At 42.1% G+C, this 13815-nt stretch overlaps 1 protein-coding gene across 1 annotated transcript in view; it reads left to right on the top strand.

Annotated features, from left to right (window-relative positions):
- The window catches only part of LOC308198431 (uncharacterized protein), a 115619-nt gene that overhangs the window by 16721 nt on the left and 85083 nt on the right, over positions 1-13815 (top strand). Inside the window, exons 3-4 of the mRNA XM_080600813.1 lie at positions 8662-8759; positions 13608-13714. The gene's annotated coding sequence lies outside the window, so the exon portion shown is untranslated. The remainder of the gene's footprint in view (positions 1-8661; positions 8760-13607; positions 13715-13815) is intronic.

Below are 13815 nucleotides of genomic sequence, written 5' to 3'. Positions count from 1 at the left end.
CAGAATGCAGTTTCAGTCCTTAGAAACATCCACTTCAGCTGCTGCCTTACCCTAACAGACTTTTCTGCTTATAGGCTGTAATTCCTGAGTGAGGATTAATGCCCCAGGCTGGCTTGAACTGAGCAACATATTCTCATCCAACCTGTAACCGAAGCCAGAAAATGAACGTTCAACTGCCTGCATTCTTGTAGGTTGCAGGAAGTTGTTCCAAATCATAGGCAAGAGATTAAAAATCCTGTGAGATTAAAAGGCCCACAAATGATGCTTAATGAGGGAGATGTAAGTCCTGCCACCCATGGGCTCAGTCTAGACTCAGTCAATCCAAAGTGTCTATTTTGCCTATTATATATCTATTCGTGAGGAGGAACTGTTCCAACAGCCAACTGCACAAAAAGGGCTTGAGCAGAAGCATTGCAGCCTTTTCTGAGGGCTGAGGACCCTGTGAGACAGAAAAATAATCTATGAAGGGCAAGGCATGGCCATTCAGACTGGTTGCTGCCATCTCGTTGCTAAACTTTTTCACTGTACTTGTGACCTGCAAGAGGGAAAGCCAAGGAAGAGCTGCTCCTGATTATGAGTTTGATGCATCCAAACATCACATCTTGCCTGTAGACCACAACAGAAAAGGCAACAGAGAAAACCTAGAATATGACATATCCCTTTTCCTCTACCCATCTCTTGGAGGATGATCATGGTTGCTTCAAATATAAAGTTGAAAGCCATTTAAATCTTTCCTTTCTCCTAGAGATGTGGTGCTTGCTGATGAACAGAGCAGTGCTTTCAGATTGTAGGTGGCAGGAACACATTTGCCCTGTTTTCTTGTTTCCCATCACTCTTGACTCTTCTGGTTTAATCAGTGTTTCAGGGAAGAAGCAGGGAGATGTTCTGTGAGCTGAAAGGGCTCTGCAAAGGGTAGCATGGAAATAAAAAAGATAAAAAAGAAATAGTGCTTCAGTTTAGTAGCTACTGGATTGTGTCCTTTTTACTCTTCTGTTACTGAAGGAAAGAGAAGGGGAATTAAAAAAAACAGAGAAGAAAGGAAAAGCCAGCAAAGAAGTGCATAGGGCTATCAGTTTAGACTTAAAACTTCGGTAGGGAATTTAGTATTCTTCACAACTGTTTCTTATTCTTGCTGCAGTTACTTCTCTACTTGCTAATTCGTCTTAATTATAGAATATTTGGACAGCTCAGAGCAAAGTTCTTTGTTGACAGTGCTTGAACAGGAGAAGATATTCAGGCTCATGAATAGGCACTGTGCTGAGAAACTCTAATTGGGTTGCTCTGACCGACAACGGCACATATCACACAAATGAGGCTGGTTTTGTGCCTGGATTTTGCACAGGACTCCCTGATCTTTCAGTTATCTTGCTGACTCTCCTGCCTTCTCTGCCTCCCTGCATCTTGCCTCCTCTCACAGTGTGAAGTAACAGACTAAGCAAAAAAAGAAGTTTCAAGTACATTAAGGGTTTCAGTGGGATGTTCAGAAACCTTGGGGGTGTCTTGTCTCTGAACAAACCTGTAGGCTGCTCTGCTTCATCTCAGAAGCAGAGTTAACAGTATTAGGGGCTTGATTGCTATAGAAATAGGGTCTCAAGCAAGGTGACTTAATGAGTGGGTAATTAACCAATTTTCACCTTGGAGCCATGCAAAACATGGGAGGGCTAAGTGGTATCAGCCTCATATCACCACAGGTACAGAACCTAGAAGCAGCAAAAGTTAACGCCAATGGAGCATGAAGGCTTCTCTGCATTTCAGCATATTTTGTGCTCCTTTGCCAGTAAAGATCCTCTCTGCGCAGAGCAGAGAGAACCTCTGCTCTGGGCCTACCCGTTTTCCTGGGAGCTACACAGTTACCCTATGGCAAAGTGTAAAGTACTGTTTTAAGGAGGTTATCTCCTGGGACAATCAAAGTGAAATTGCCATTTTCCTTGGAAATAAGCAATGGTGCTTGAATACCAGGCTATTCTAATGCATCTCTGTCCTGCTGGGAGTGACCTTCCAGAAACTTCTTTTCTCCACAAGACATTTCACCTCCAAAGCCGTCCTATTTTCTGCTGCCTGCCTATGCAGACCAGGAAGGAGGTTTTATTTAGGTAGGTCTCCTTTTGCATTTAAAGCCAATTACTTTTTTGTTTGTGTGCAGAGAGCACAAGGTGGGCCATTTCAGCATGATATATCTGGATGGTTTTGAATGTTAGAAAACTAATGACACAGTTTTACTAAAGAAGAGACAATTTCAGGGATAAGTGGTCTAAAACAGAGCCTGCTGCTTTATGTGGTAATGTGGAAAAGTTTGTATCATGCTTTGTATATCACTCTCCATCCTCTCCCCAGGATGTCTTTTGCTTGAACCAGGTGAAAAAGTTATAAATTTTTTGGTCATGACAAACCCTGGAGTCAGCCATGAAGCGGAGCTCACTCTTTGCAGTCTGTGTGGTGCTTCCCCTGTTTCTACTATGGGCTATGCAGCTGGAAACATGATTTGGAAAATTTTAATGTGTTGTATATTGTCATTGCCATTCTTTTGGTGACACCCAGTTTAAAGCTTAAGTCATTGATCTTTATTAATCATCATAAACCTCTTCAGTGGGAGCTAGTTGTCTTTGCTGGGAAGTGACTGAAGGCAAGGTCCATTTGTCCATTTCAGCCTACTTTGCACTGGAGAAAGTGCAAAATCGTCCTCTAGAGCCTCCAACAGTTCTCCACAACAATAAACGCAAAGGGCACAAAGGCAAAGTCACAGCTGCTAGTGAAAGGATCTCGATGTGGTTACAACAGTGAGAATCAGGCAGTACATCCTCAGCATTGATAGCCACACTCAGAGCAGGCAGAGCAAAACCTAGTAACTCATGTGGACTCACCAGGACTGGCTTTTCTCAGTGTTGGGACCCTCCTAGTCACCAAGACATACCCTGATAAAATGTGAATAGCCTGACTACAGCTCTGCTTCTTTGATAAGGTGGTATTATAACTGCAATTGCAATTTTCTGTTAACAAACACAAAATCGGTACCATCCAAAGGTCCAAATCTTGTAGAAAGTCTAAGGCAGTTGCGCAACTTTAAGATCCCCTTGAAATCCCAGCCTCTGAAAAGGGGAAGCATTGCTACTAAATTGGCCAGTCTCTTTTGGAACTACCAAAGAGTAATGTTACTTTCAGTAACTTGAAAAGTGTCAGGAAAAACATATTTCTAAAAGATAACTTCCTCCAAAAGCCGAAAGGTACCACTTTCTGTAGTAAAAAATACAGGAGGAAGAAACAGTGACACCACCTGACCCAGCTCTGTTCCCAAGGCAGAATCAGCTTTACCTAAACCATTCCTGATGTTAGTCTATTCAGGGCTTTGCCAGCCTTTTCCTAATGTCTCACTTAAATCCTTCAAGCTTGCTTTTAAGTCAATACCTTCTATCCACAGAGGACATGAGTTTATTTATTTATGACTCACTCTACAGTTACCTTCAATGCATGTGAAATCTGCTATTCTAATTTGTCTATTTTTCAGTTATTAGACTTAAAACAGTTAATTTTTTTCCAGTCTTCTCAAATGAAGTCAGGCTTTCTAGATTCCTAATCATCCTTGTTAAGCCGATAATTATTTTTAAGTTAGTTTACATCTTTCTCAAAGAGCATTTTCCAGGCCTGACAGCAGCACTGAAGCAGAGCAGGGAAGGAACATTTCACAGATCCATCCGACAGCAATCCTGTAAATGCACCCAGTCTGATGTTTGCTTTTTGTGTAACAACACAGCAGGATTCCAGGGCTTCACACAGCTCTTTAAAATGTTGGGAACCAGGAATATTAAACAAGGCATAATATTTTGTTTATATTTAGTTGTGTAAGTGCTTTCTGCTAAGAAGGGCATACCTCCTTGGTTGATAATACTTGTATTCCCATAGGAGACTGAGAGAGAGATACATCCTTACCTCTGGTTCAAAGCTGTTTTTAACTCTAGACCCAGCAAAAGTTGCACAGGGATAAATGAGGCTTCCAAGACTAAGCATGTGTTTAAATGCTGTGCTGAACTGTGATGCTCATGCATGGGAGTACAAAATGGTGTGTAATACCTTTTAGCTGTTGGCATCTCAAAAGAAAATTTTGTAGTAGAGTTTTGTGTGCATGTGTGCATGCACACACATTCATGTATAATGCAAAAGAGGTTTAAGAGAGCAATACTCCATGAAATAAAATCAGTATAGTTGCTGAAGTATCAAGATAATACCTAACAAGATTAGAACGTTTAAAATGATTATTATGAGAAATGGATTTTTGAACTTTCTCTTATGTGTCCCCTTCCATATTCAAGCCCTTTCCAAGCCCAGTTTGCCACCTGCCTGTCTTGAGGGTGGGCAGCAACGTCCCCACCAAGAGCTACTCATCTGGCACACAAATGCATGGGAACTCTGTAACAAGCTAGTAAAAGGCAAATGTATATACTTATATCTATACAGATATAATTATATGTAAATATACAAATGGATATGAAATCTTTTTAGATGTGGCAACAAGTTTCGATAGATACAATTTTAGGCTAATTTTTAGACAAGCTATAGAGCAGCAGCTGGGCTGAGTATGAAAAGGTTTGAGTAGGAGAATTACAAGGTACCTACAAGGTAATAGACATTTTTTCTGGTTTCCATTTTATGTTAACTAAATACTATTGTCTTGCTTGTGTTATCTCAATAACAAGTAAGTGTTACTGGTTTTTGTATGCTGTTGTTCTCATAAATCTTCATTGCATGATACCGTAACTGCAGGTCATTATTAGTGCAGACCAGTAAAGAAAGATTTTAATGACGTTTATAAAGTTCTGGTAGGACTGGGGATTCATCTATTCCCAAGGTACGAGCCGCTCTTGAGTGTACAACAATTTTGATCAGCCTGAGATGAAAGAAAGAATAGAGGCAAGGAAGCGAACAAGGAGAGGAAATGTCCACAAGAGAAAAATATATGTAATCAGGTTTTGCTGAGACAGGTGGAGAGCCCAATAAAAGCTGCGTTATCTGAACTGCAGATGGTGTATGGGAGACCAGGGAAAGAGGGAGGATGAGAGTGACCTTTGGAAAAACTCAGATGAATGCAGCGGCTCAGTAGCAGCTCCCTTTCACCAGATTGCCTCAAGAACATTTTCCTACCCTGCCTTTTCTTTTCTTTGAAGTGAGGCACTGTCAGGATCACTCGTGCTTTTTTGTTTTCAGCTGTCACCTGGTCCCACTGCAGTCAGAATTGAATTTATCAGCCCTGTCATGGAGGTGCAGCAACTGAAATAACTGCAAATAGGAAAGCTTTTGAGCGCTGAGGCAAACAGCTACTGGCTGGCCATGTTCTCCCAAGAAACAGCATTTAGCTACAACCAGAAGGAATTATAAAACTACAGGGCAGGATGTGCTAAACCTCCTTTTTTCCCAGGAAAATACATCAAAGTGGTTTCTCCTCCTGCATGGGCAGGTGAGACCCTAGTTATTGGCCAGCATGTGAGCGATGGGGTGAGCAGCAGAATGATCTCCCATCCCAGAAAAAAAATATTATCATCCCAGTGAAAAAAATATTAATTCTCCACCCAATGGGAAGAGAATTTTTTTCAGCCTAAAGGAAATACTTAAATGCAGAAGCCAAACCCACTGGCCAGGCTTTCAAGGGGGAGGGTGGGGGGGGTGGCCTTAATAGCTGAAGAGGCCTTCTCCACCTTGAACATCCCCACTACTTATGATCATTTGAGTTTTTTATTTTTATTTTTTTAGCTTTGACATTTTGGGAGGCTGGAAGCTCAGCAGAAACCTAACAATTGCCCTTTCTCTTTTGAAACTCCCACAGGGCCAAATAGCAGCCTCAACTTTTCTCAGCGGGAAGGTAAAGTGCAGTGAGAAAGATGGACACACCTCTTGTCCTCCCAATCGGTTTGAGCTTCTGTATCAATACTTTATAATGCTGTCGTTTAGTGGCAGCAAAGCCTGGGGAGGTGTTTATTATTAAAGCTTTTTTTTTTTTTTTTTTTGTATGTGGAGGAATGACAAAGCTGGTTTGTATGTCACTGCTGGAGGTGAGGAAATGGCAGCAGGAGGCAAAACAACCTTCACAATATATTTATGGCACGACTTGGCTAAGAAGGAGCATCCCCAGCTTTATGGCTCTAGGCAGCTGCGCTGACCTGGGGATGTTGCCCTCTTGCAGGAACTCACTGGCCACCTGCTCCAAGTCACTTTTACTATGAGCTGGCTTGAAACAGAGGCTCTGATGGCTCTGGTGGATTTCACCTGATGGGCATTTGATCAAATCCATCTCAGCAGGCAGTGCCTAGAAATTATGCGTGCTGCCCTTCCCTCAGATGGGTGCAAAATCAGGAGAAACATCAGTGATCTCAGCAGTCACCCAGAGATAATGGAGCCTGGACTTGGCTGCAAGTCCTCTTGTCAGGAGCAGCAGTGCTCAGGCAGGTCAGTGGGAAGGAGGCTGCCTTCCTCCCGCTCCTTCACCATCCCTCCTTTAGTGCCTTGCAGCTGAGGCTCAGAAAGCACTTTGCAATATGCTAATAAGTAGCTGTGAGGAGAAGCAGACACGGCTGAGCCATTCCCTAAGTGCTTTGCCACACCAGCATTTTAATCTTTAAGATTTTTGGGGATGCAGCTCATCTTTGCTGGTGGCTAGCCCCAGGTACAGCACTGGTTAAACTTCCTGCAGGCACAGGGATGGTTCTGGCTACCTCCCCCTCAAGTAATTTAATGAGATGCAAAAAGATTTAATGAATTTACGTGTGTGTGAGAAACAAGAAGAAGTTTTCCAGGACTCATTTGATGAAAGCAGGGCACTTGAGCTGTATCTCACAGAATATAAACCCATTTCACATTTACTATTTTCCCCTTGGAATAAGCCCAGCTCTGTAAACCACATGCTGTGCAGAGTGTCCCATTATGAACTGTGTGAAACCAGCAAAACAAAACCATCTTCAAGGCTTTTCTTTCTTTTTTATACCTTTCTGAATCTTGTTAGCCATGAAATGCCTCACATTTGCTGCATACTGTGGCAATAAATAGAAAATGAAGTGAAAGAGGATGTGGATTATTAAACTACACTCCTTAATAGATTTGATTGCATCTAATGTCTAAATCATGAGGCATTGCTGAGACATGAACAGCACTTCTTGGTACACCAGAACCCTTTAGATTGAAGGCCTGATGAAGGAGAAGTCCATCTATGGGAATACATATTCAATGTACAATAGCATAATGCCCTGTTTTAATGGTAGGACACACATCTTTTTTCTGTCTGTAGAAATGTGATTACCAACCTGGACTGAAATGCAGTGGTCTTCGTAATTTGGACATCACTTGCTCCTGCTGTGGTTTTCTGCTTTTAAATTGGAGACATTTGTTGCAAATCTCTCCTATTCTTGCTGTCAGAATCCTCACGTCAGAAAAGTGTCTAATTGACAATAGAGATGATCTAAAAAATAAAAGCAGTCGAGGAACCCAGAAAATATTTACCTTATGGGTTTATATACAAATTTACAAAAATGGATACATGTTTTGAATGCATTTAACTGTTATGGAAATATATTTTAATACAATATACAAATGGATAGGAATTTTTACCATTCTTAAAAGAAGATTGGTTGTAATTTTTAAATATTTTTCTGAAATCTTTCAAAAAAATCTGCAGGGGTGTGGGTAATGAGATGAACAATTGTCTTTTGAAATAGCACAAGTGGTGTCTTAGCACAATAGTGCAGAACTCAGAAGGGGAAGGACTGACAGGGCTCTGGGTTGCTTGCCTGAACTGTTAGCTCCTGGGAGGGTCCATGTGACTCAGGCTGCTTTTATACAAGGGACAAAGACCTGGTGGGACAGTCTGTCTCCATAAACCCTGGAGATCTTCTCCTTGCCACTCCCACTCTGAGGCAGGGAGGGGAGCTGCTCCAAACCATGCTAGCTTGGCATGAGGTGCAGTACCTGATCTGGTGACCATCCACAGTGACAACCCAGCCCTTTCATCCAGTCCTTCTCACTTTCATCATCCCTGAGCAAACAACTGGGTGGCCTCAGATATTACGCTGCTGGGGTTGCACCAAGCACTTGTCGCTCTACCTACCCCCATCTTCTTCGAGGCACACAAATGCAAATCCCTTCCCTTCCCTTCCCTTCCCTTCCCTTCCCTTCCCTTCCCTTCCCTTCCCTTCCCTTCCCTTCCCTACCCCTTTTACTGCACCTCCTTGTGCCATGGCTGCTTTTCCTGGGGCGATGGATTGCTGAGCTCGATGCTGTTCTAACCACATGGTCTAGCACAACTTTGTGTTAACATGGGGCTATGGTTAATCTGACAGGCCCGGCTCCTTGCTGCCACTGGCTCTGGGGTCTCTCTGGGTTGTACTCTATGTTGTGATGATAACTTGACTTCAAGATAACAGCAGTTTTGGGATTCTGGTTATAAACTTGTGCTCACTGGAAGCTTTGTTTTTATTTGCTCGTCTCCCTCTTTTGCACTGACATTTTTATGGCTATTTATATACTTTCTGGAGAAAAAAAAAAGGAAGAAACTCAATAATATATTTTTATTCTACTTTTTTTTTTATTAGGCCGCTATTGAATTATTTTTTTAAAAATTAATATTTTAAAATAAATTAAAATTATTTATTTATATTAACAGCTATTTTTGCCGTTCTTTTCCAGAACACAAGAGGTACCAGTAACTGAAGACATATATCAGCCCATGACTGCATGTGCAAGTGTCTCTACTGCATGCGGCTCCTTCTGCTCTTCTCCTTGCTGTAAGTCACCTTCACACCACTGCCACCTGCTCTCAGTCACTGCCTCTGATGGAGGTCAAAGAATGCTTGCAAAGTCTTAAGTCTTCCTGGTGACAGTCTCAGGGGCTGCTGGAGCACTTGAGACAGGCTTCCTTTCCCTTTCTTAGCCTTCACTATGAAAGCTTCTTTTCCTGACCTTGAGGGAGTTAATGTTTCTTTAGTGATCTCGTAGCATTAATGTCAGCTGGCAATATTGTTGTGACTCAGTTGGCCCAAATTTATCTGGGCTTTTTTCTTCATAGACTTTCATCACAGCAAAATCTAAATGTAATTTACTATGTGATTCCCTCACCTTTACCAAATCTTCAGTGGGAGTAAATTGGAATAGATTCACTGAATTCATCACACCCACCTTTAATAGTTACTGGCTTACAATGATGGACTTCTTGTTAATGTACTAGATTAAGAGTTAAAATAATGTTGCATACTTATCAGAAGATACTGGGTAACTTAACCTTTCTTTGCTTCCACTTGCCACACTTAACATGGACATCAAGCTCTTCTTGAATAATCCATGCAGCTTTTATGATTGTTCCCTACATTATTTAGATGTAGAAAACTTCAGAGAATGGTTTGGAATTTAATGCATCACTGGAACATCAAGGTCCCATCTCAGGTAGTGTTAGTTTCTATCAGTGCTACACGCAGAAATAGACAGCACTTCAGCAGAAGATACTCACTTTCACTCTGAGCGTTTCACAGAAATTACTACCACAAGGTACAAAGTGCTTAGATTGGAAGCTCTTTAGCTCAGAGATGTATGGTTAATTACACAGTAATTTTTTTTTTTTTTTAAGAAAAAATTATAGAATAGGAACAAAAATTATAGTGGTTGTCACTGGAATGGGAACAGAGCCTAATATATTGGATGGACATTGATCATGGATTGAAATCTGTCATAATCATCCCTATCACATATAAGCACTCTCTACATTCATGTTTACATGCTGTTCACTTTCTGCAGGTTCTTTGGGACTGGGAACACCTGGGTACTTCATACATTTTCTGTGTAAATAAAATGGCGAACTGTCTCACTTAACTTCTGAATAGCACCTTGTGATTTATCTTTCTAATTAAGGAAACATGACACGTGACAATTTTAACAAAAACAGCTTTCAAAAACTGGGATATACTTAGCATCAAAACAGTCTCCCTCTGCAAACATGAAGTTACACAAGGAAAGGAGAATTTATAGAAAACAGTGAGTCTAAGGCATCCCACACCATCTTCATGTCAGGCAGGTTCTAGTCCGCCTGGGTTGCCTGCTTTGACCATGCAGTCTAATCATAGAATCACAGAATATCCTGAGTTGGAAGGGACCCATAAGGACCATCGAGTCCAACTCCTGGCACCATACAGGTCTAGCCAAAATTTTAGATCATGTGACTAAGCGCACAGTCCAATCTCTTCTTAAATTCAGACAGGGTTGGTGCAGTGACTACTTCCCTGGGGAGCCTGTTCCAGTGTGCGACCACCGTCTCGGTGAAGAACCTCTTCCTGATGTCTAGCTTAAACCTCCCCTGCCTCAGCTTGACACCATTCCTGCGGGTCCTATCACTGGTGATTAAGGAGAATAGGTCGGCGCCTGCCCATCACGAGGAAGTTGTAGACCGCGATGAGGTCCCCCCTCAGCCTCCTCTTCTCCAGGCTGAACAGGCCTCAGCCGCTCCTCATACGTCTTCCCCTCTATGCCCTTCACCATCTTCGTCGCCCTCCTCTGGACACTCTCCAACAGTTTTACATCCTTTTTGTACTGTGGTGCCCAGAACTGGCTTTATGTTGCTCTGTCAGTGACCTGTAGCATTTTGAAAAACTGAATATGGTATGTCCTACCCACCTTTTAGCAATGTGGCTATGTCATGCAGAGCCTTCTCTGGGCAGTGCACTCCAAACACATTAAAGATCTTGTTTCTCCACTTGCAGTCCACACTTGCAGTGCACACACTTGCAGTGTGACTATGAAGGCTGCCTCAGGGCTGCCTTTATCATGTCATGAGGATGACCCAATAGCGCATGAACACAACAACATGGGGCTTCCTGAGTGTGTCTGCATGGCAGCTATCTTCATCCAGCTCCACTTGTTTGAATCCTACCCACAGACCTTCTGAGACGCACTCTCTCCCTCCATCAAATGGTTATTTCTCAATAATTTGGGTGGTGCTTGCCTTGGCATGAAGAGAGACATTCACATTTCATCTGGGCAGGAAATCTATATTCAGTGTTATTCTTGTGTTAATAATACAGAGAGCTAAATCAAAGGTGAATTGATTTCCTGAAGCTGAACATACTTCTGGCGTTAGCATAGACACAGCCACAGTCAAAGAGCAGACCTTTCAATTTAGTTCTGTTGCCGTCGATGTAAATAAAATTGCTCATGAAGCAAATTGCAGCCAGTTATTGTCTGCACTCAGAACCATTATGTTCTTTGGAAATGATCATTTATGTTAGACAGCGGATTATGTTCCTATGAAAGTGTGTGAGGCAAATGCAAAGCACAATTTACCTTGAAGGTCAGCTGAATATTACAATTGGCACTTGCAGGTCATTATTATGCAGCTAAAATGATCCCAGGGAAAGGAGTGATATTTGTGAAATGATACAAAAACAGAGATCCTTGATTAGTTGATAAGAACCAAGAAGAAAAGCTGCATGGGCTGTTAATCTGTATGACCGCAGAGGGCTGGGCATGCAGCTGCAGCATAAGTACCTTGTTTGTGGAGGCAGCACAGGTGTGTGGGGAAGCTTTCCTCTGAGGCAGACAGGAATGACATGAGGAGAAGAGGGAGAGGCCTTTGCTTTGGTGCCTTATGGCAAGAGATGGGTTTAACTCCAACGTACAGCCATTAGAAGGTGGGGATTTGGTAGAGAAAGCAGGCATAATAAAAGCAGGCAAATAACCCTGTGCAGTGAAATGACCTTGCTGGTGGAGCTGGGACCCATCTGAATGTGTCCATGCATGTTTTTTGTGAGCAAAATTACTCTGAAGAAAATTATTGGCCACCTATCCTGAGGTAAGGCCTGCTGTTGGGCCTCCCAGAGAGAAGAAAAAGTTAGAGCCAACTGCAGTAACAGGGCTGGTGGTTACACTGCTGTAAAATACTACCTTTCTGCTCAGGTGCTACTTTTGTTCTGGGGCCTGTGCTAAAAGTCCCATCACAAAAGTGCTCTCTAGACTCAAGCACACACGCCTTCGAGCAGTGATAGCGGGGGTACTGCACCTCCAGTATGGACATTGTGATTTTTTTTTGCATATTTGTTTAGAGGAAGCAAATTTCAATAACAGATGAAGGCCTTTTAGTGTTACCTTCATAGAATCGTAGAATGGTTTGGCTTGGCAGCGGCCTTAAAGATGACCTAGTTCCAACCCCCTTCCATGGGCAGGGACACCTCCCACTAAACAGATTGCCCAAAGCCCTATCCAACCAGGTTTTCAGATAACAAGGGGTCAGACTGCAGCTATCTAGGTGCTTATTCTCTCTGCTTCCATAGTTCATAATGTTTCTTGAAAAACATGAATTTGTGGCCTCTGTGCCTGAACTAAAATTGCTTGATTGCAACATGAATGGGTTTTGTGCATGCATGGCATGCAGTGGATCTTTTTTTTTGCTGGAGACTGGATTGCTGTCTTCAACCTCTTTTACATACATCACTAAAACACTATGAGGAAACTAAATGATTTTTATCACTGGGCCAAATATACAGGATATGTTTTCTGTGGAAACATGCTTTTTCCTCCTCAAGGATGATCTTCAGTGTTTAATAGAGAGTACGGTGGCATTCTGTTAAGCAAAAATTGCTCTTTAAAAAATGCTTTGTTACTTTGGAGGGAAAAGAAAACCGATGTTCTGTCTCTGTTGTCGTTGGCTAATTATAAACTTGCTTGCCCAACCATTTCAGTAACCTGTAGAAAACTGCTTTGTGCCTTCTGCATGCATTTACAGACAGCAAGGAGAGTCCTGAGGGCTCTGAAATGGTGGCTACTAGTCCTGACATAGGCACCTCCAGAAAATGGGAAATGATGGACCTGGTTGTCAGTAGGAATCATGTGGACCATATTTCCCAGTGCCTTTTCCAGACTAATTGGATGAGATAATGAAATCATTTCCAGGACAGGTCATATGCTTGATGGAAATAGCACAGCCATGACCTGGGTGTATTGGTGATCCCATGCTAATGGTTCATGAGAGAGAAAAGAGGCTGTCAGTTTGGCTTTGGTGTATAAAACTGGCTTCTTTTCCTTGCAAGCTTACAGCAGGAGACAGGATGGGAATTACTTTAAAACACTGCTGGATACAGAAATAAAAAGAAATCTGAGTAGATTATAAGTGAAAGTCCTTTTTAAAGGGGCTGTCCCTAATGAAGCATAGACCCCCCACCCCGTCAAAAGTTTCCTTTTTCTGCCTGTTAACATCAGACAATCAATCTCATCCCATCAGCTTCAGCAGTATGCAATTCTCTCAGCTCACTGGGGAAAGACTTTTTTTTCTTTTCTTTTTTTTATTTTTTTCATTTCCTCTTTAATTAAGCTCTGCGGCATGCTGCTTTACTTACAAGGCCCCAAGATATATGGACATTGCTTCAAACAAACCATTGGAGAGAAGAGCATTAAAGATAGCCCTCTCTACTGCTAATTTAAGTGGCCCAAAGCCACAGGTAAACTAGTGCAGAGGCAACAACAGCTGCAACAAATGAGGAAATGATATGCAATTACTGGATTTGCAAATACTCTGCTGGGAACTGGGCATCTAAACATACCATTCCAGACTGCCACGATGTACAAAACATATTTTTTTTTTTTTTTTTTCACAGTTGCAGAGCAATAGGGCACTTGGTAAAAAACACGCTGGCAGCATACATGGTACTGTAGGCTGTTTGGTTATGAATGGCTCTGTCAAGCTAGTAAGAGACAGGAAGAGGTAAGTGCTTTCCGTGCAGTTTTGCTGCTGTCTGCATCATTATTTCTATAATGTAGTCAGAGGTGATTTTAAACATTGTTAATAGGTAGAGGTTGGACCAT

The sequence above is a fragment of the Anser brachyrhynchus genome (genome assembly GCF_964034855.1).
Source record: "Anser brachyrhynchus genome assembly, chromosome: 7".
In the NCBI taxonomy this organism is placed as follows: Eukaryota; Metazoa; Chordata; class Aves; order Anseriformes; family Anatidae; genus Anser; species Anser brachyrhynchus.
The sequence above is the reverse complement of the archived record's forward strand: the minus strand, read 5'-3'. Positions and strand labels throughout refer to the sequence as shown.